Genomic DNA, 22,379 nt, shown 5'->3' with positions numbered 1-22,379 from the left:
TTATCTCAATTTTTTTCAATGTCGGTTTCTTGAGATTAAAAAAACGATTTAACAAGAAGCAAAACGTTAAGGATTTCAATACGATCTAGCAGATTAGTGAAGGTTTCAATAACTCTTATGCTTAAAGAGTATCATACCATTAAATTTCTAACCAAAAAAAGTTATATATACACTAAAGTCCCAATATTTTCAACGATTTGACAAAAAAGTCCTAAACTTTATTTTTTTGACAGTAAAGTCCTAATTGACGACTTGAAAAGAAAGTCCTAAACTTTATTTTTTTGACAAAAAAATCCTAATTACCGGATAACCGGGAAAAAAGGGTAAAAGTGTTAAAAAACTACCGGTAATTTGGACTTTACTGTCAGAAAAATAAAGTTTAGGACTTTCTTGTCAAATCGATGAAAATATTGGGACTTTACTGTATATATCCCAATTAAATATATGGGGATTGATTATGTAAATCAACGATTCTTGTAGTGTGGGCCAATGATCCAAGATTATGTAGATGGGCTAAACTAATCCATGGATAGTCCATGGAGGTTAAATCCATGGAGCATGAGAATGTGGAAAGTCATGGGTCATTAGGGTTTACAAATTGTAACCCTAGCATGTGCAACACTATAAATAAGCCCCTCCTATAGCCAAAATCGGTTGCCACTTACTTTCCAAATGGGTGAAGTTGATTTTGTGCTAGTAACCTATTCTCTCAACCCTCCTCTTGCATATTGGTGTTTATGAACCAATAGAGGCATCACACTTAAGGTGCTCAAGCCTTCAAGGGTCAAGAACTACAAGTCCTTCTAAGAGGTAAGTCATCTAACTAGTTGTATCATTCAAAATTTCAAATGTATGCTAGTTAGGACAATGCTTTGCAAAATTGAAAATATGCATGTATAATTAGAGAAAACATAGATCCAAAGCATTTAGGGTTGCATGTGCACCATAGAAGTGTTATAGTGCTCAAAACCCAACACTTGCAACCATCATATAATTGCAATATCAATCCTCGTAATTTAATCAGTCTATTTTGACCACCAAATTAATTCCAAATATATTTCTGATCAATACTAATTAAATAATATGATTTCTCAATTAATATATTATTCTTATAATATATTAATAAATCACTATTAACCTCTTTCTCCATAATCCATCCTATCAAATTGCTATGGTGAAGGCAACCGAAAAGGACCATGCTACTATCGGGTCAAGTACATACCAATTATAGTTATGGGCTTAAACACCTAATCCAACACTTTGTGCATATTCAGTAGGTATAAACTACAAATCTTGAGGCATGCTTTGATAGATCTTGTTAGGTTGCTAGTTGATAACCTTTTTGTCCCAAAAACCTTGGTATAATGAGTATGGCCTACTCCATACCATTTGAGTTGTCCTTTCAAACATTTTTGGATGTTTGGTGACATGAAAATGCTAGCTTGGTTCTTTTTATTCACCCATGCTAGAGTTATGGGATTTTAAATGGTAATATACGTTAAGGTTTTAGCTTTGAGCTCCTTGTAGCTATGCAAAGGCATAAAGGTTGTAACTTTATGATTTTAGAGGTTCATTAGGGTTAGAGCTGAAGTTTGGACGTTAAGTATTTAAGCATTGAGAGTTTAGACTTCAGGGGTTTACGCTGGGCTTAATCCTGAGTATGATGAGCGTAAATGGTTGCTACCTCGTAACCCTTCCAAGGATAGAGTGTATGTTGGGCGTAATGTGGAGTACGCACGGTGTACTCCCAAAAAAAACCCTTTTGGGCCATTATTGGGCTTTGGGTTGTTAAGGGTTTTGTGCCTTGAATTTTGGGTCATGTATGGGAAGGGCAAAATGGTTTTTTTACCCTTAATAAGATAAAAGATGTTTTTGGACCATTGACTAAGGGTTAAAACCCTGTTTATTAATTATGGTTGTCTTTGGGTTTTGATTAGTGTGAGGAGTCATGTTATTAGCAGCTCAAGTGTGTGATTCAGTCATCTTCAGTTAGAGGTGAGTCTTCTCACCGTGCTTGTAGGTCGAAGGCACGAATGTCAGCCCACCAAATTGTTTATGTAGAATGCTAATTGTTATGTGGATTTTACATGTTTTCATGATTGGGTTGAAATAGACCCCATGGCTGGGCTAATTATTGTATGACTAGGTTGAAATAAACCCCAGGGTTGGACCCACGAGTATATGATGGGTTGAAAGAAACCCCAAGGATAGGCCCATGATTGTATATTAGGTTGGAATATACCCAGGGCTAGGCCCACTTATATGTTTGGTATGTGGTACTTTGGAGAAATCACTAAGCTTTGTGCTTATAGTTTACATTTATGATTTCAGGTACTTCTGTTACGAAAGGGAAGGGCCCATCGTGATGGGACAACATCCTCCCCTCATGATTTCCATACTATTTGGATATTTATACTATGATGTTTTGGATATTGTGATTTGTGATTGACTTGGAGACATTTGATGTATGAAACTAATGGTTTTGAAAACAAAAAATTTATCATTGAATTTGGGTCGTTACAATCTAATTCTAGGAGCTTGTTTGGATTAGGTTACGGAGGTTAGGGTTAATTAAAGAGCTTGTGTTGGTTGATTAATATGGTGAATGAGAATTTCTAGAGCTTGTTAATAGTTCCAAGTACCAACTTAGATAGAGTGTATGTGATATCATTTCATAATTAATATAACATAACTATATAGAAAACACATAATTAGAGCCCTTCCCTTAATCGAATTCATTTACAAGTTTGTATGTGCTTAAGTTGTGTTTTAATTGAACACACAAATGTCCCGTTTTGTTACAACACGTCTTTTGAAAAAAGACAACCATTTTACAGTTAGTCACGTACCATGGGTATTTCTGTAATTATCCTTCATAAAGGGAAAATTAGTAATAAATTGTTGTAATTAGTTACAATCTGTTAAATTAGTTGTTGTGTTAGTTGTTATTACAATCTTATTAGTTGTATATATATATATATATATATATATATATATATATATATATATATATATATATATATATATATATATATATGTATGTATATATATAGAAATATAATACATATATGAGAAGTTAATAAAAGATGATCTTTTCTCTCCATTGTTTACTTTATAAAATGGTATCAGAGCGAAGAATTATGCTTCCGATCAAACTTTCTGTTCACTTATTTTGACTTTCTGATCATCTTCTTCATATCTTCGATGAGCTATTCTACTAATCGTGTTTTGCTTTTCCGATCAATTTTCATTGATCTTTCTATTGATTTGTCAATTGTTCTTTTATGTTTGACGATTATCATGCTGACAAAGAATACGAATTCATCTAGTTCTTCTGGCTTAGCTATTGCTCAAATTGATGATCAAATGTATCCTTATTATCTGTATCATTCATAGTCCTGGATTTGTGCTTGTTTTTCAATTGCTCACCGGTGATAACTACAATTCATGGAGCCAAGCGATGAATATTGCTCTTTTTGTGAAGAACAAAACTAGATTCATCAACGATACTCTTTCTAAACCAAAGTCTTCCAATCCTAACTACAATGTATAGATGCGCAACAATAAACTTGTTATTTCTTGGAGTCTTAATTTTGTGTCCAAAGAAATTTCCACGAGTATCATGTTCACTGAGTATGCTTCTAAGATTTGGGATCATTTAAGGGATCATTTCCAACAAAGTAACGATCCTCGAATCTTCCAAATTCGGAAGGAACTTGTTAATGTTTCTCAAAATCAAGACTCAATTGGAGTTTATTTCACCAAATTGAAGTCCCTTACTGATGAACTTGTGAATTTCCGTCCTTACCGCACCTGTAAAAAGTATGATGGCAATGGTGTTTAAGAAATCGAAAAGTGCTTTCAAACAAATCACGTAGTGAAATTTCTTATGGGGCTGAATGATTCATTTGCTCAAACTAGAGGTCAAATCCTTCTTATGGATCCCCTTCCTTCTATCAATCAAGTGTTTTCTCTGCTCAATCAAGAAGAGAAACAGAAATCCATGACCAATGAGTCATCTTAATCAATGGCTTTCATGGCTAAAGCTAATGTAACAACGTAAATTTTCAAACAAAATTTTCATTTTAAAAATCTCATAATTCTCATTAACACATTTCACAAAAATCCCAAAGTATCAAATTATCCAAAAACATATATCTATAAATTATTGAATGAAAATCTAGGATCCTCAAAACATAACTCCATCTCGTGTGTACAATCAAGCCGACGCCTTCATGCGATCCTGAGAAGTTCCTGAAACACATATGACATAACACGGTAAACACAAAGCTTAGTGAGTTCCCCAAAATACCACACATATCTCATTAGCCTTTCATGGCTATATCTCGAATAAGACCCTTCGGTCAATGTGTCTTAGTGGAACCCACCGGTCCTACAACTCGGGTGGACCCTCCAATCCTAACTCAGTAAAGCTCAGCATAATACACAACATAAATCACAAAGACATAATGTGGGATATCACAATACTCAATATAAGCACACAAGACCCTCCGATCACACAATATTACCACTCAAGGTAAGTATAGTGAGAAGACTCACCTCAAATGATGACCAACTCCTATAAATGTTGCTGTTGCACACTGGCCTCTAACACGGTGCCAAAACCAAAAATTAACCCAATTAAGATCTAAGACCAAACCCTCACTCATTAGGTCTAAAGGTAGCCCATTACCCGGCCCATAAATGACCCAAGCCTATTGGGCCCACCAAGGCCCAATACTAAATGGGCTCTCCCACGGCCCAACTCTTAAACTTAAGTCCAAATGGCAAGCCCAACACATATACATATATTTCTCTGAACAAAATCTCCAGCACAACAAGCTCAAGATCTAGGCCCAACACTTAAGGCCTAATATGAGATTTAGCCTAAAAGCCCACAACGAGATTACACAGGGCGTACCTCCCTTGGTACGCTCAGTGTACACACCAACCCTGATCAGGGACACTTGATCAGTACGCGGGGCGTACTGGATTTACGCTCGGCGTATGTACAGACTTGCTTTTCCCACTCTCTTGGTCTTAACCCGTTAATACCATAGCTATACTCTTATATCTGGACTTCCTAAAGGCTCATACTCCATATAGTTCATGACTTTAAGCCTTTTCATGGCTGATAAAGTCACAAACCCAAATACACTCACTCTTTACTCCAAAAAATGCTCATATCTCATGCATGGGGTGGTTTTAATGTCCAAGACATCATTTTTATGAATCCTTTCCACTAGAAACTCTTAAAAGGAAAAATATTAGGCTCTAGAGATGAACAACTCATAACACTTCAAGCTTTGGGACCAAAAACCCTAAAATGGACCCTAATATGCTCACATCAAAAAGGATGAGAAAGCTTTGAGCTTTATACCTTCAAATGATACTCCAACCACATAAAAGCTTAGTTCTAAAGCTTGGACTCCAACTCCATTCTCTTCCATGCTCCTTCATCACTCCAAGGGCACCAAAAGAACACTTAGAAGCTCACAAATAGACACTCAAACTAAAGGAAATGAAATTAGGATTTTAAGAGGGTTGAAGGCTGGAAATGGTGGCCAAAAATGAGGCCATCATGTTCTTTAAATAGGGACACACCCCTCATTTAGGGTTTTCACCCTATGGCTAGTATGCCCAGCATAACCTCTGGTACACCCAGCATACTAGGTGGCTCCACTTCCAAATCATGCACATGAGTACGTTGAGAGTACATACACGTACGCCCCGCGTACTCAGCTGCCACCTTTTTCTCAAATAAAGGACTAAACTTGCCAAAACTTCAAATCATAGCTTCTTCATTATAAGTCCGTTTCCAATGAACCTCATATCCATGGAAAGGCGGCGAGAAGCCCTACGCTTCAAGTAACTCATTGCAGCCTCAAGGATTCCTCATACCCGGGTTGCAGCCCACAAACCCTAAATCACATATGATCCGAAACAGGATGTAACAGCTAAAAATCCAAACAATCAACACAAACCTCCAAATAACTAAAAATCTTATGCTAATAGAGACAAACCTTATTGTACTCATTGTAAATTTCAAGGACACACATCAGGTAAATGTTACAAGTATTCATCTCAATCAATGGCTTTCATGGCTAAAGCTAACAATCAAAATAGTCAACACAAACCTCCAAATAACTACAACTCTTCTGCTAATAGAGACATACCTTATTGTACTCATTATAAATTTCAAGGATACCTAGATATATGCCAAAGAACAAGATCAATCATGTTGCTGCTTTGGATAATAATGACATAAGTTAATTGAACAATGTTTTTCAAAGTCTTTCTCAAGCTCAATGTCAAGATCTCATGCCTGCACTCTCTAATCACATGAATTCAATCAATCATAGTGAAGAAACCACTTCAGGTAAGTTTCTATTGTTGGATGTTCTTAATAGAAAGAATTCTCAAATTTGGATTATTGATTCAGGAGCTACACAACATGTGTCATGATATTAGTTTGTTACTAACAAACAAATTGTTCATCACTACACAGTCACTTTACCAAATAAAATGGTATTACCTGTTAGACAAATTGGTGATATCAAGATTGATCATCTTTTTACACTAAAAAATGTTCTATATGTGCCAAAATTTGATTTCAATCTCGTCTTAGTTAGTTCTCTTACTAAGGCACAAAAGCATATAAATAAATTTACATGTGATCATGCATTTATTCAGGATGCTCAACTCAAGAATGTGACAACTCGAAATTTTCATTTGTATAATTTCTACAGTCAAACACTTCAAATATTAGTCAAAAACATTCCAGTACATTTTTGGCCAGTTTTAAGCTCGTTTGGGTGTGTTATTTTAATTCTGTCAAACGATTTAAATAAAAGGGGGTGTCGTTATTAGTGAGGTATAACAAACAAATCAATCAACACCTTAGCTAGGTGTTTACGGCCAAACAAGGGGTGTTTGGGTTGTAAACACCATTTTACCAAGACTCATACATATAGCATTAGTTTACACTCTTTTTACTCACTTCCCACTTCCCACCTCAAGAACACAAACTTTTTTTCTCTCAAGTATCATCACACACTTCTTCCAAATCTGCCAAAAATGTAAGTTTTCCTTCCTAGATTCTTTCATACAACACTTAATCTAGTGTTTATACATCATTTCATCCTTGGATTTTTGATTTTTAACTAGATCTTCAAGTGTTCTTCAAAACACCAAGAACACACACTAGTGTTCTTGGGTCCTAAACACTGTTACAAGATTCCTATAAGTAAGTATACTCTTCCTAACTAGTTATTTACTTAGTGTGCTTGCAAATCCATGGAATGAACACCAAAAATCCCCAAGAACAAGTGTTTACGGTTTGGGGATCTCCCAAAACCATAAACACCCCCAAAGGGTGTTTTGATGCCCCTAACACCTTCTAATGCTTGGACAAGAGGCTAGAACTTGCATGCATGAAATAAGAACCACAAAACACGAAAAGGATGAAGTGGCCAAGGTTTTACTACTGTAAACTCTAGGGTTTACGACCTTAAACTCCCAAGGAGTGGTCCAAGGACCGTAAACTCCAAGGGAGTGCCATATCGAGCCCTAACCGCTTCCTAAGCCTTTGATTCGAACCTAGAACCCTTCTTTGTGAAGCATAAGGCCTTAAAACACTCAAATGCACCACTCCCATGAGTTTACGGCCGTAAAATCATGGGGGAAATGGTCCCTCAACCGTAAACACATATAGGGTGACCATTTGAGGTGTAAACTCCATAGTGAGACCATACACTCCTTAGATGCAACCCGTAGCACTCCTAGCACTTGAAGCAAAGTGTTTTCATGCATTAGAGTATCTTTAGTTACTAAATTAGTGACTAAATAACTAATTAGATACATTTATGTATCACTACATGTTACATAGGATCCGTGTGTGTGTTCAAGTCCTCACTTGACACCTAGCATCCTACCCGGCACTTCCATCAAATCCACTTATTGTAGGTGAGTTCATACCCCTTAATCAACCTTTTAAATGTTTTTGAATGCTTTTATGGGGGGGGGGGAATAAAAGTTGAATCAAACAAGTTATAGTATCAATCACATGTGATCTATAACTTGCAACCAAAAGAATTTTCTATATTTTTAACTGCTTGTTCAATAAATGTAACATTCAGAATAAAAAGGTATGTCATGAACCCCCCCATAAAATTAAAATTGTTGCATTTTTGGCCCCTTAGTACGTTAGGCGTACTTAGGAGTACGCTTAGCGTACTAGGGCCTTTTATTGTCGCGGGTGTTTGGAGGTATGTTGGGCGTACCAGGGTTTACGCGGGGCGTACGCGCCAATGTCACACCCCCAAAACCGATGAACGGCGGAAACGTTCTGAGGTGGAGGACGTCATGTACAGTATCACAACAATGCAAAGTAGTAAACAAGCAACAAAATCATCCATTGCATTAATAATATAACTTCATACAAGTGTGTTTCTGACAAGTTATATAGACACCAAAAATCATATACATCAAAATAAAAGAGGAGTCTTGAACTAGCTCCTTCTTGTCAAAAACCTGGCATCTGTACCTGTCTACTGGTGACTTGAGAATACAAATTATTTTGAAAGCGAGTATCAACTTTAAAGCTGGTGAGATCATAAGTATATTAGTGTCTGTGTTTGTATGAAAGCATTTGTAAGATGTCTGTATAAGTTTTATGAAGTATTTATTCGTTTGAACTCTCCTAGAAAACCCTATGTTTTCTACTAAAAGTAGCCTTCTACCAAGGCATCTAGTATCTGTGTGTGTGTCTCCTGTAAGAGTGTGTATTTTCCCAATCCGACTATCATTAACCAAAAATATAGTTTTTACATTACCGTGCATCGTGTGCATGTTCAGGAAGTGAATGTAATGGGAAAATATTATAGTACTGTAGTGTTGTATTAAGTAAAAACTGTTGTACTAGCTACCTTAAGCAATTGTAAATTTTAAGGTAACATGTGATCGGCCTGTATCTTGCTACCGACTCCATAGTAAAACGACAATGTAAGATGTCGTAGAAATGACGTTTGGCACCCGTAGACTTGCAAGTCCCACTGTAGCGAGCAGCAAGGTGTAGGATAGTCAATCCAATATAGATCTATACACAAACTCATACGCTCCCCAATTAAGGAGATTTTGATACAAAACCAGTCATGGCAGGTAGTGCCATGCCCTGTTTAATGGCTCACATAACTATGTTAATGTATATGTAATGCATATGTGTGCTAGCTGTATTGTGTGTTCTTTCTCTGTCTAGCCTGTATGTTTGTTTCTCGCCATAGTGTCTATTGTTTGTTTCTCATCATAGTGTTAACATGTTTGTATACCCTTGCTACCCAAGGGCATTGTATCTCTTGACTCATGTATGAACTGACTCATTGTAGGTTTCATTGTTCTAGTAATAGTATTAGTATCTTCCTAAACTACTCCTATAGTAGTTTACTAGCAATGTATGATCATGTTTGTGTACCCTTCTTTACCCAAAGGTATAGCGCTGATTGAAGGAACTTTTATGACTATATATGTATACATGATATAAAACTAATATTTAAACAACCTTCGAATGGATAACCGATGCCCTAAAGCCACATCCAAACAAGGAAAAGGAGTTAAAGCGACCTGGCCTTCCTAAGTCTTTTAAACATTGCTTATATAACTATACATACATAGACATGCATTTGACAATATATAAGTATGAAAGAGTTTAAGTAAAAGTATTTGATAAGTAAAAGACTTCATAAAACAGTTTGAAGTATAGCAGTTTGGTAAACAGTTTGAACAGTAAGGAAAACCACTGGTGTTGTAGTTATTAATCACATGTTATTGATGTAATAACTATAAGTACTTAACTTGTATCCCCCCATAAAAGCATTTAAAAACATTTAAACCATTGATTAAGGGTTATGAACTCACCTGTAGTGAGTGGTTTCGTTGAAAGTGTCGGATAGGCTGCTAAGTGTCAAGCTGAGACTTGAACACACACACGGATCCTATTTAACATATAATGATACATATATGAATATAATTAGTGATTAAAACAACTAATTATTGAATGTGGACCACCTTAGGGACTAGTAAACACTTATATTGAAGTGTTACAACCACATATGATTGTATGAAGGGGGTATATCGCTTCACAAAGGAGTGTATGGCCAAAATACACATTATATGTGTGTGTGCAGCCAGGTGTGCGGCCCTACATGGCGTGTGTGGTTGGGTGTGCGGCCCTACATGGTGTGTGCGGCCGTGCAGCTAGTGTTCTTGGTGTTCTTGGTGTTCTTGGTTAAAGATGCTACCTTTTATGAAGATCCTTAAGGAGATTTGGATGATACTTGAGAGGATTTCGGGTCCTAACATTCAAGAAGTGTAGAATGTGTTCAAAAATGACTAAGTGTTGAATATATTGGAGGGAGTGTGCGGTTGGGATGGGTGTGTGGCCGCACACTCTTGTTTGCGGCCGCACACACCTTGTGGATGTGTGATTGGCTCAAATGCAAGGCGATACACCCACAATACTTATCCCACGACTCCTACCCTGCTTATACTAAGCTTAAAACACACTATTTGACTCGAAACAGTGCTAGAAAAGAGAAAAAATGAGTTTAACTTTGATAAGAAATGAAGAATGTAAGCTAGAAATTTTCGGGTTGCCACAACCAAGGACCAGAAAACCCTAATGGCGGACTTGAGGCCTATATAAATGACTTTAAGCCCTTGGGGCTAAACCCTAGAGAGCCTCCACTACCCTTGAATGTCATTTCATTGCTGGAAGCTTTGAGGAATCATTTGTGAGCTCTTAAAGTGTGCTTTTGTGATCTCGAGTGCTCATTCCAAAGAAAAGAGTTGGTCAAGCAACCTTGGATTAAGAGGGAGCTTCGACATCTTGCATCATAATCATATTTCAGAGCTTTTAGAGGTGAAAAGCTTGCACCTTTCCTTTTTTCTCTTTAGTTATAGCTAGGGTTTTTGTAGTTGGACCACTTGATAGATTTTGGGCCTCATTTGTTGGATAGATCGTCCCCATTCGTTAATAAGGTCAGATCTAGGGTCCTTAAACCAATTGAGGGTATAAAAATAGGATCTTGGTGAAAGTCTTAACCTTGTGCATGAATGAGAGGCTTGGGAAAGTTCTTAATGATGACTTTGGGGGCTTAATGGACATGCAAAGGCATAAAGTTAGCAACTTTATTCCCGAGAAGGTTTTAATGGGCTCAGATCTAGGTTTTCGTCGTAAAAGAATGAAGTAATAAGCACTTAATGGAGAAAGTGCTTAACTGAGACTTACGCTGGGCGTACTCCAAGTACGCTATGCGTAACCCCCGAAAACCCGGTATGTTGCGCTGCGCTGGGCGTACGCGGGACAGTTTGGGCCGATCTTATTTTGGGCTGTCAAACTTTTGGGCCTCTTTTGGGTTTTTGGGCCTGATTGGATTCTGAGAGTAAAAGCCTTTTTATCAATTGGATCATGGACATATTAAGTGGGCCATTTGGGCCAAGGGGGCCCATTAAAGACATTGGACTTAGATCTTGGGCCCATTTTGCAATGCAACGGTGATTGGGCCTTTGGGTTAGGGTTTAAAGGTTGGGCCTTCCCTTGGGATAATTTATGGACCAATCATTGATGATATTATTATTGTTATTATCCAGTTTGGGAGGTTGCGGGTCATTGAGAGTGCAGTATTCGTATTCTTCGGGCGAAGGTGAGTCTTCTCACCATACCCATGGGTCTACGGCACCAAGGCCGGCCCATTATGTGTTTATGATATGTGTAATTACTCTGCGTCTTGATATGTATTATGATCGTATGTTTTGCATGAAGACCCCGGGGGGAGCCCGTGGCCTTGTGTGTAAGACCATGTGGGGTAGCCCATGGCAGTCCAAGTAAAGACCATGTGGGGTTGCCCATGGCCTTGGGTGTAAGACCATGTGGGGTAGCCCATGGCAGTCTTGCTGATTCTTTGTATACGTGGCCTATATGACTTGTACTTGTGTTTACATATGTGTGGTGTGTGGTGTGCTTTATGGATTTCATGTCATTGTATTATTTAAATTAAATGAAAATTTTCGTCGTAAAAATCGGGTTGTTACAATTTGGTATCAGAGCCTTGATTTGAGAGATTCAGGCACACTCTCGAGTGTGTTGGGACTCAAACTAAGGAAATGATAGAAATGTTTTCAAAATAATAACATAAAAAAAAGATGAGAGTGCAACGCGCATGATCAGTCGAGCCAAGTAAGTAATTCCCCTATATGTTTGCCATGTTATACTGAATTGAACCATGTTGCTTATGTGAAATTTGCTATGTGTGGCTTTTAAAATTGTATACGGTTAGGAGCTTATAGCCTCAGAATGATTGGTTTGGCCTTATTTCCTGTTCCTTGTTTGGTTGTGGCTTTAGGGTAGAATCTTTTATTCGAAAGTCTATTTGATCCCTTATATGTGTATAATTTGCATGCATAAGAGCAACCTGTTATGATGATGTGATTGCTATGAGTAGAGGAACCTTTGGGATGACCAGAGATGATAATGTGTGGTAAATGTGGGGTATGGTTCAGTCATGGGAAAATTTGGAGCTTTCGGATTGAGCAGTGGAGAAGGGTACATGTATGTGTGGAAGGTAGTATTGGGCCCATACTACTGGAAGCACAGGATCTATACCCAAAGCACTGATGGATCCGACAACCCCAAGGAGGGCCGGTGTGGGATTGTCTCTGATACGGAAACCCTAATCTTTGTTACTTATGAAATTCTAGTTATCATGGTGGTGACACAATTTGGAGCAGGAGGGTCAGGATCGGGATCGGGATCCGGGTCATGATCGGGAGACACTATTGATGTCATTGATGAGAGGCTGTGAGAACTCATTGCAGCCGAGGTTACCAGGGGCATCTTTGACGCAACCCCAGTCATTTTTGGGACGGTCAAGGAGGGTATTATGGAGATTATGGAGGAGAGACTCAGATCTTTCAGGACGGAGATGGCAGCAGGATAGATTGGGACCCGAACTCCCTCCTTCCGGGAGTTCAAGGCGTGTGGGGTGCCAGAATTCTTCGGGGTCAGGGAACCCATTGTCATCCGTCGCTGGGTAGCAGATATTGAGAATGGCCAGCGCACGAGCTCCTGCCCGAAAGTGGCAAAGGTTGGGTTTGCTTCGTGTATGTTGAGAGACAAGGCTTGCGACTGGTGGGGCGAGGTTACCAGCCAGGTGGGGCCAGCTGGAGTGGCCGAGATGTCATGGGCCGAGTTCGTTCGACGGTTTGATTTGGAGTTTGCACCGCCTATTGAGGTGCAACGGCTAGTAAGGGAGTTTCATGATTTGCGGCAGACCACCGAGACTGTGGTGGAAATCACCGCCAAGTTTCGAGAGTGAGCCTTATTGATTCCGCAATATGCTACCGATGAAGAAATGAGGCGGACCTGATATCATTCCATGCTGAGGGACGATATCCGGGAGTTTGTGAGTTTTACTGGGTTCAATACCCTAAACGAGATGGTGGAGAAGGCCCGTGAGAGGGAAATAGAGTTGGATACCCACACAAAGCGGAAGAATGATTAGGCACAAGCGGCGGGGGGGTCAAGCTAAGAAGCCTAAGACCTCTGATTCTTAGGGTAAGGGCCAGCAAGGCCGGGGCCGATGTGCCAAGTGTTGGAGATTCCATAACGTGGCGTGTAGGGCGAATGGGACGACAGGATGTTACTCTTGTGGTCAACAAGGTCACATGAGTGAAGATAGCCCCAAGAAGAGCTTGATATGTTTCCACTGCAATCAGACATGCCATAAAAAGGCTGAATGCCCTAGGTTGCAGGGAGGAGGAGGAACGGTGGCGGTGCCCGCACCTGCCACCCTGAGGATCATTGATGGCCGCCTTGTCAAGGCGGATATTCCGGCTGTGAAGAGCCGCGCGTTCCAGCTGACTACTGAGGAGGCTCGGGTTGCACTAGACGTCGTGAATGGTATGTATCTAATACCTTAGTGCTTATTGTAATCATATGGCTTATGTTTATATCGTGGTTGTTCAGGAACCTTTTTAGTCAATGGTATGACTGCTCATGTTTTGTTCGATTCGGGTGCTACCCGATAATTTGTGTCTCTTGCGCTTAGCAAGAAATTCCGAGATACGTCGGGTACCTTGGACTCCCCACTTGAGGTTGAGATTGCATCTGATCGCACTGTTAGTGCAACGAGGGTGTATCGGGACTGTGTCCTGAATGTACTTGGGGAAAGATTTCGAGTCGACCTAGTTCTGATACCGTTGCGGGGAATGAAGGTGATTGTCGGGATGGATTGGCTGGGAGTCAATGAGGCCATGATCGATTGTGAGCAACAGTTGGTTCGGGTTTGAACTCCCAGTGGGGGAGAGCTGGTTATTCATGGTGAGGGGACCTCGCAGGGACCGGCCCTCTGTTCGGATGCGAAGGCAAGGAGGTTTCTTCAGCAGGGTTGCATGGGGTTTCTGGCTTATATCGCAGATAGAAGGGTAGGGGCCACGACGGATGTGGGCAGTGTGCCAATTGTTCAGGAATTTCGGGACGTTTTCCTCGAAGAACTGTCGGGGGTGCCTCCGGAGAGGTAGGTGGAGTTTCGTATTGACTTGGTGTCGGGTGCCGCCCCAATAGCAAAGGCGCCATATCGGTTGGCACCACCCGATATGCAAGAGTTATCTGCGCAACTTCAAGAACTGTTAGACCGTGGGTTCATTCGTCCAAGTAGCTCAACATGGGGCACACCGATCCTTTTCGTGAAAAAGAAAGACGGGACGCACCGGATGTGCATTGATTATAGGGAGCTGAACAAGCTGACAGTGAAGAACCGCTATCCTTTGCCAAGGATCGACGATTTGTTTGATCAACTTCAAGGTGCATCTTGGTTCTCCAAGATTGATCTCAGGTCCGGGTATCATCAGATGAGGATTAGGGAAGATGATATACTGAAGACAGCTTTCAGAACTCGGTATGGGCATTATGAGTTTGTGGTGATGCCATTCGGACTCACCAATGCTCCGGCAGCATTCATGGACCTCATGAATAGGGTATGCAGACCGATGTTGGATCGGTTAGTGATCGTTTTTATCGATGATATCCTGGTTTACTCCAAAACTAGAGAGCAGAATAAATAGCATTTGAGGGAGGTACTGTAGACTTTGAGGGCAGAGAAACTTTATGCAAATTTCTCCAAATGTGACTTCTGGCTGCGGGAAGTGTAGTTTTTGGGGCATGTCATCAATCAAAAAGGTATTTCGGTTGATCCAGCAAAGGTGGAGGCGGTGATGCGATGGGGGGTACCGAAAAACACCTCGGAAATCCGTAGCTTTTTAGGTTTAGCGGGTTACTAACGGAGATTCACACAGGATTTCTCCAAGATTGCTATGCCATTGACGTGTTTGACCAAGAAGAATGTGATTTTTCGGTGGGATGAGGGTCGGTAGGAGGCTTTTGAAACTCTGAGGTAGAGGTTAGGCGAGGCTCCAGTCCTCGTACTGCCTGAAGGATTGGACGATATGGTAGTATATTGTGATGCATCAACTTTAGGATTGGGTGCAGTATTCATGCAGCGAGGGCATGTGATTGCCTATGCCTCGAGGCAGTTAAAGCCTCACGAGGCAAATTACCCCACACATGACCTGGAACTGGGGGCGGTGGTGTTCGCCCTCAAGATTTGGAGGCACTATCTGTATGGGGTGCGGTTTACCATCTATACCAACCACAAGAGTCTAAAATATTTGATGGATCAGCAGAACCTTAATATGCGATAGATGAGATGGATGGATGTACTTAAAGATTATGATTGTGAAATCCTGTATCACCCAGGGAAGGCCAACGTGGTGGCTGATGCCTTGAGTCGCAAAGCGGCAGGGTCCCCGGTTAGGGACATTTGTATGAGGATGACGGTGATGTCACCTTTGTTGGATATGATTAGAGGGGCTCAGGTTGATGGGGCAAAGAAGGAAAACTGGAAATCAGAGAAAATACGGGGTCAGTATCCACTGTTTGTTAAGGATAGCCGCGGCCTTTTGACTCAATGTGAACGAGTGTGGGTACCTTTGACGGGGGGAGTGAGGCAAAGGATGTTGGAGGAGGCTCATAAGTCTAAGTTCTCTATACACCCAGGGGCAACAAATATGTATAGAGACTTGAGGCTTAGTTACTGCTGGCCCTGCATGAAATGAGAAATCGCTTGGTTCATGGAGCGATGCTTGACCTGCAGGAAGGTCAAATCCGAGCACCAGCAACCTCATGGAAAGGTTTAGCCTTTACCCATACCCATGTGGAAGTGGGAAGAGATCACTATGGACTTCATTACGAAGCTACCGAGGACGGCAAGGGGGGTAGATGCCATATGGGTCATTGTTGACAGACTGACAAAGAGTGCCCACTTCATTCTAATCACCGAGAGCATATCCGCAGAAAAGTTAGCAAGCATCTATGTTCGAGAAGTGGTGGCCAGGCACGGGGTGTTGGTGTCGGTGGTTTCGGATAGGGATGTTCGGTTTACATCCAGAGTTTGGAAAAAGTTTCACGAAGAACTGGGTACTCAGCTGCATTTCAGTACAACATATCAACCTCAAACTGATGGTCGGAGTGAGAGAACGATCCAGACATTAGAAGACATGTTGTGTGCATGCGTGCTAGATTTTGGGGGAAGTTGGGATACATATCTCCCACTGGCAGAATTCTCATACAATAACAGTTATCATGCCAATATTGATCGAGCCCCATTCGAGATGTTATATGGTCAGAGGTGCAGGACCCCCGTATGTTGGGACGAGGTCGGTCATCGGGTCATGGGGAGCACGGAGGTGGTGCTCAAGACCACCGGGTTGATTCAGCAAGTGCGCGACCGGCTGTGGGTCGCGCAGAGCCGATAGAAGAGTTTTGCCGACCGATGGTGATCAGATCTTGAGTTTCAAGTGGGGGATTTTATCTTATTAAACGTGTCACCCTAGATTATCAGGTTTTGTAAGAAAGGCAAGTTGGGTCCTCGATTTATAGGCCCGTTTAGGATCCTAGCCCAAGTAGGCAAGGTGGCCTATCGATTGGAGCTCCCCGAGGAGCTTAGTCAGATTCACAACACCTTCCACGTATCTCAGCTTCGGAAGTGTATTGCTGACGAGTCCGCGGTTATACCTTTGGATGACATTCAGGTGGATGGGGGACTGAATTATGTCGAAAGGCCAATTTCCATACTAGACAGGATGACGAAGACACTTCGGAATAAGGAAGTAAAGATGGTAAAGGTGCAATGGCAACATCGAAGGGGCTCCAAGTGGACTTGGGATCCCGAGGAGGAGATGCGGGAGCACTACCCTGATCTGTTTTCATCCACGGACTTCGAGGGCGAAGTCTAGTTCAAGTAGGGGAGAGTTGTAACATCCAGAATAAAAAGGTATGTCATGAACCCCCCCCCCCCCTTAAAATTAGAATTGTTGCATTTTTGGTCCCTTAGTACGCTGGGCATACTTAGGAGTACGCTTAGTGTACTAGGGCCTTTTATGGTCGTGGGTGTTTGGAGGTACGCTGGGCGTACCAGGGCTTACGCGGGGCGTACGCGTCAGGGACCAGAAAACCCTAATGGTGGACTTGAGGCCTATATAAACAAATTTAAGCCCTTGGGGCTAAACCCTGGAGAGCCTCCACTACCCTTGAACGTCATTTCACTACTGGAAGCTTTGATGAATCATTCCAAAGAGAAGAGTTGGTCAAGCAAGCTTGGATCAAGAGGGAGCTTCGAGATCTTGCATCATAATCATATTTCAGAGCTTTTAGAGGTAAAAAACTTGCACCTTTCCTTTTTGCTCTTTAGTTTTAGCTAGGGTTTTTGTAGTTGGTCCTCTTGATGGTTTTTGGGTCTCATTTGTTGGATAGATCGTCCCCATTCGTTAATAAGGTCAGATCTGGGGTCCTTAAACCAGTTGAGGGTATAAAAATAGGATCTTGGAGGAAGTCTTAACCTTGTGCATGAATGAGAGGCTTGAGAAAGGTCTTAATGATGACTTTGGGGGCTTAATGGACATGTAAAGGCATAAAGTTAGCAACTTTATGCCCTAGGAGGTTTTAATGGACTCATATCTAGGTTTTGGTCGTAAAAGAATGAAGTAATAAGCACTTAATGGAGAAAGTGCTTAACTGAGACTTACGCCAGGCGTACTCCAAGTACGCTACGCGTAACCCCTGAAGACCCGTTACGCTGCGCGTACCTGGAGCGTACGTTGGGCGTACGCGGGACAGTTTGGGCCGATCTTATTTTGGGCTGTCAAACTTTTGGGCCTCTTTTGGGTTTTTGGGCTTGATTGGATTCTGAGAGTAAAAGCCTTTTTATCAATTAGATCATGGACATATTAATTGGGCCTTTTGGGCCAAGGGGCCCATTAAAGACATTGGACTTAGATCTTGGGCCCATTTGCAATGCAAGGGTGATTGGGCCTTTGGGGTTAAAGTTTAAAGGTTGGGCCCTCCCTTGGGATAATTTATGGACCAATCATTGATGATATTATTATTGTTATTATCCAGTTTGGGAGGTTGCGGGTCATTGAGAGTGCAGTATTCGTATTCTTCAGGCGAAGGTGAGTCTTCTCACCATACCCATGGGTCTACGGCATCAAGGCCGGCCCATTATGTGTTTATGATATGTGTAATTACTCTGCGTCTTGATATGTATTATGATCGTATGTTTTGCATGAAGACCCCGGGGGGAGCCCGTGGCCTTGGGTGTAAGACCATGTGGGGTAGCCTATGGCAGTCCAAGTAAAGACCATGTGGGTAGCCCATGGCCTTGGGTGTAAGACCATGTGGGGTAGCCCATGGCAGTCCAAGTAAAGACCATGTGGGGTAGCCCATGGCCTTGGGTGTAAGACCATGTGGGGTAGCCCATAGCAGTCCAAGTAAAAACCATGTGGGGTAGCCCATGGCATTCTTGCTGATTCTTTGTATATGTGGCCTGAAGAGATTAAAACTTAATCTTGAAGATCGATTAGATCTCAAACAGGTAATTAATGATTAAACAGCAAGAACACGTAAATAAAGAATAAGTCAAGAATGAATCAAACGTGTCGAATGATTATAAAATAACCCTCATAAGAGCTCGATTAAGAACATCAACTGTAGAGGATTGGTAGGTTTACAAGAACGGTCAAAGAAATCTGTAATACTATCGTTATACTCTAGATCGATAACCTAATATGCATGCAAGCATATACTTATATAATAAAAGGCTCTCGGTTGGACAGGCCCAAATCGGAGTACAAAATAAAAGGTTTAATAAACGAGCCCAATGACGCAATCCTTTAGCGAATCTTGAACCCAACAATCTCCCCCTTTGCGTCAATTGGAGCGAGATCTTCACTTGTTACTTGGGCCAGCAGCGGAGGTAGGTACCTTCTTCTTCACGGTATTAAACAGACGCGAGATAAGAGCCAGTATCGTCTGTCTAAACCTGATGTACCATTGGATCATGTCTTTGAAGTACTTAACATCATCCGCTGCATTCTCTTTACACCTTCGGATGATTGACAACACATGCTCTAGACAAGCAGTGGTGTAAAGATGTTTGTCAGCTAAAGCAAAGAGACATTTATGTCCTTCTGCTCTAGTGAACATGACCGAATTGCGTCTCGGGTCGATCTTGCCCATTTTCATTTGATTGAGATCACTGGCCGATCCCATAGGAGCTATCTTCGGTTTCTTCTTGAAGACAGTGGCTACCTTCTGATCCATTAGGGCTACCTCCATGATGTAACAAACTAACATCCTTTTGAGATGGTCTATAATCGGACCATATTCAGCTTCATTCGTCAAGAGGATGTTATGCAAAACGATCCAATCATGAGGATTTAGGTTCGGTAGATCTGTCAGGGATATAAGATGTTCAGTTCTTGCAGACCCTCGAATCACTCTGAACCAAACATTAATGAATCTTCCTTCGGTGTAAGGCTTCAATACCCGAACATTCACTATCTTCTGGGCGCTCCATGTTTGATACTGAGGATGAGCAGCCTTCAGATAGAATTCGATTAGCTCCCTATCCACCTCAGGGTTCGGATGAGGGACTTCAAAAATATTAGAGAAGGCGTGGAAGATAAACGCCTTTCGAGTCAACGGCATGTCGAACTGCGAATCGACATAATTATAGCAGTCGAAAGAGATCACCGGCTCGAGCCATAGGATGCTAGGAGTATCTATGGCCTCCTTAATCATTCGCTCCCGAGTCCAGGCAGGGAAGAGAGTCTTCCTGCTCTCGAGGAGATCGTGGGCTTCTTTCTGCTTGCGTTCGGCTTCTTCAGCCTCTCGCGCCACACGATTAACATCATCGTCAACATTGCGGCTGTTTTTACGTTTCAACATGTCCGCAATGGTTTCATCATCTTCATCTTCATCTTCTTCCTCAGCTATGTTTTTCCCTTTACCCTTCACACCCGAACCCGAAGCTTGACCAGTCGGAGGTGGTTCGGTTGTGTGAGTAGCTTTGGAGGAAGGAGGTGGTTTCGATCCGGACTTCATCCCTTCTCCCCCTTGTTTCGGATCGGACACGAAACTAGGTAAGCCTTTGATTTTGCTGAGAAGGTCCATGGCAGGAGCAAGTTTTTCAGCAAGGGTTCGCCTCACCGAATGGTTGAGAATCGGATCGTGTGCTTCCAGGATGTTAGATAGGGCAGCGTGTACATCCGAAACACATGTTTTTATGACCTCCCGTTCGGATCGAAGAGCTTCAAGCTGTTGCTGTGAGTTTGAAAGCTGAGTGCTCTTGACCTTGAGGGCGGTGGTTTTGGTTGCCAGAACGTCCATCAATGAGTTTTCAGCTGCAAGATCCTCTTGAAGCTTAGCGAGGCGCTCGTCAATGGAGGCACGAAGGGCCGAGTTGTCATCGCTGATTGATTGGCGAAGTGTAGCGAATGACTGTAACTCCGTTGAGACGAACTTGTCCAATTGCTGAACGATTGGTTCCAAAGTTGTCTTGGTGGCATCAGCGCTCTCCTGTAAGGACTTCAACAGGGAAGAGGCGTCTGAGAATAGTTTATCGACTTTTGCGGTCGCAGCCTCACATGCTTTTGTGGAGGCGTCTATGGCGGCTGTGGCTGAAGCTACAGAATCATGCCGAGCCCTGGAGAAGGCATCAACAATCTTCTGAAGAGCGGCTTCAAAGAGAGAGGATTGAGTGTTTGTGGATGACAAAAGAAGCAAATCAACCTTCTCGTTTAGCTCCTTTAGATGTTTCTTTGTCACTGGAGCATCATGCTCTTTGTCACTTTGAACCTGAAACGGATTGAAGTAGACCGAATCGAAGGTCATGTTTTCTCCGCCAAGAAACGGGTTATCTCCATCAGAGGCATGATCTGGAGATGGTGGGGTTGGTGAAGCTGGGGGTGTAGTGGTTTGGGTAGGTTCAGGTTGAGTGTGGGGTGGGGTAGTTTCGGGTGGTGGTTGAGTGTGGGTAGGTTCGGTTGTATGCTGGGTTTCGGTTTGAGGTTGTTCGGTTACGGGTGGGGTTTCGGTTACACTGGTTTGAACCCCCGTATCAGATACGTTGGTTGTAACCTTTGCAGTGGTTGTAGTGGTATCTGTGAAAATGGGTGGTGGTATAGGGAAAGAGGTTGGTGGAATGGTGGTAGTGGGGGTTATGGTCGGAATTTAAGTAGGGATTGTTTGAGTGGGTGAAGGAATGGGTGAATGATGGATTTCCATGTCTGGGGTAGGAGATCGGGGTGGGGTGTTGCCTCTTTGAGGGGTTTCGCCTCGTTGAGAGCCGTCCGAATCCGAACTCTCGCCTTCTGAGTCACTCGAAGATGAAGGGATTACAAGCTTTCGCTTCGGTTGAGTCTTCCTTCGCTTCGGCTGTGGTGACTGGGTAGGTTTTGTTTGTTTCCTCTTCCTGGGAGAAGGACCTTCAGGAGCTTTGGTCACTTGCTTCCCTTTTTCCGCCTTTTTGCCCCTGTTCACCGGTTTGTCAGCATCGTGGATGGACTTTAGCATTTCCGGTGTAAGTTCCCTCGGTCCTGACTGTTTGAACTCCTTAATCGTCCTGATGATCCTGCTGTCAGAAGGAACATCGCCAAACATTGTCTCCGGAATAGAGCCAATGAAAGAGAACTTAGATGTATCAGAGACGATGATCTTCTTGGTATGAAACGTGCCGATCGAAGACATCGATGCACCTGCAGCAGTGGGGATACGACACCTCAGAATGTCGTGATGAAGAAGAAAGGCTCTGGATGAGTTGTTACCAGAGGACCAACCCGAAGTCTAAGTTGACTCCGTTGTAAACTGCATACATAATCGACAAGAACAGTCGACTAGCACCATCGGATCCTGAGCTCCGTTCAGATAAGCCCTTGAAGAGGACTGTGAACATGCCGTTCCACTGCGGCGGCAAGCAGGATTTCTTGAA

The sequence above is a fragment of the Lactuca sativa genome, chromosome 5 (genome assembly GCF_002870075.4).
Source record: "Lactuca sativa cultivar Salinas chromosome 5, Lsat_Salinas_v11, whole genome shotgun sequence".
NCBI classification, from domain to species: domain Eukaryota; kingdom Viridiplantae; phylum Streptophyta; class Magnoliopsida; order Asterales; family Asteraceae; genus Lactuca; species Lactuca sativa.
The sequence above is the reverse complement of the archived record's forward strand: the minus strand, read 5'-3'. Positions refer to the sequence as shown.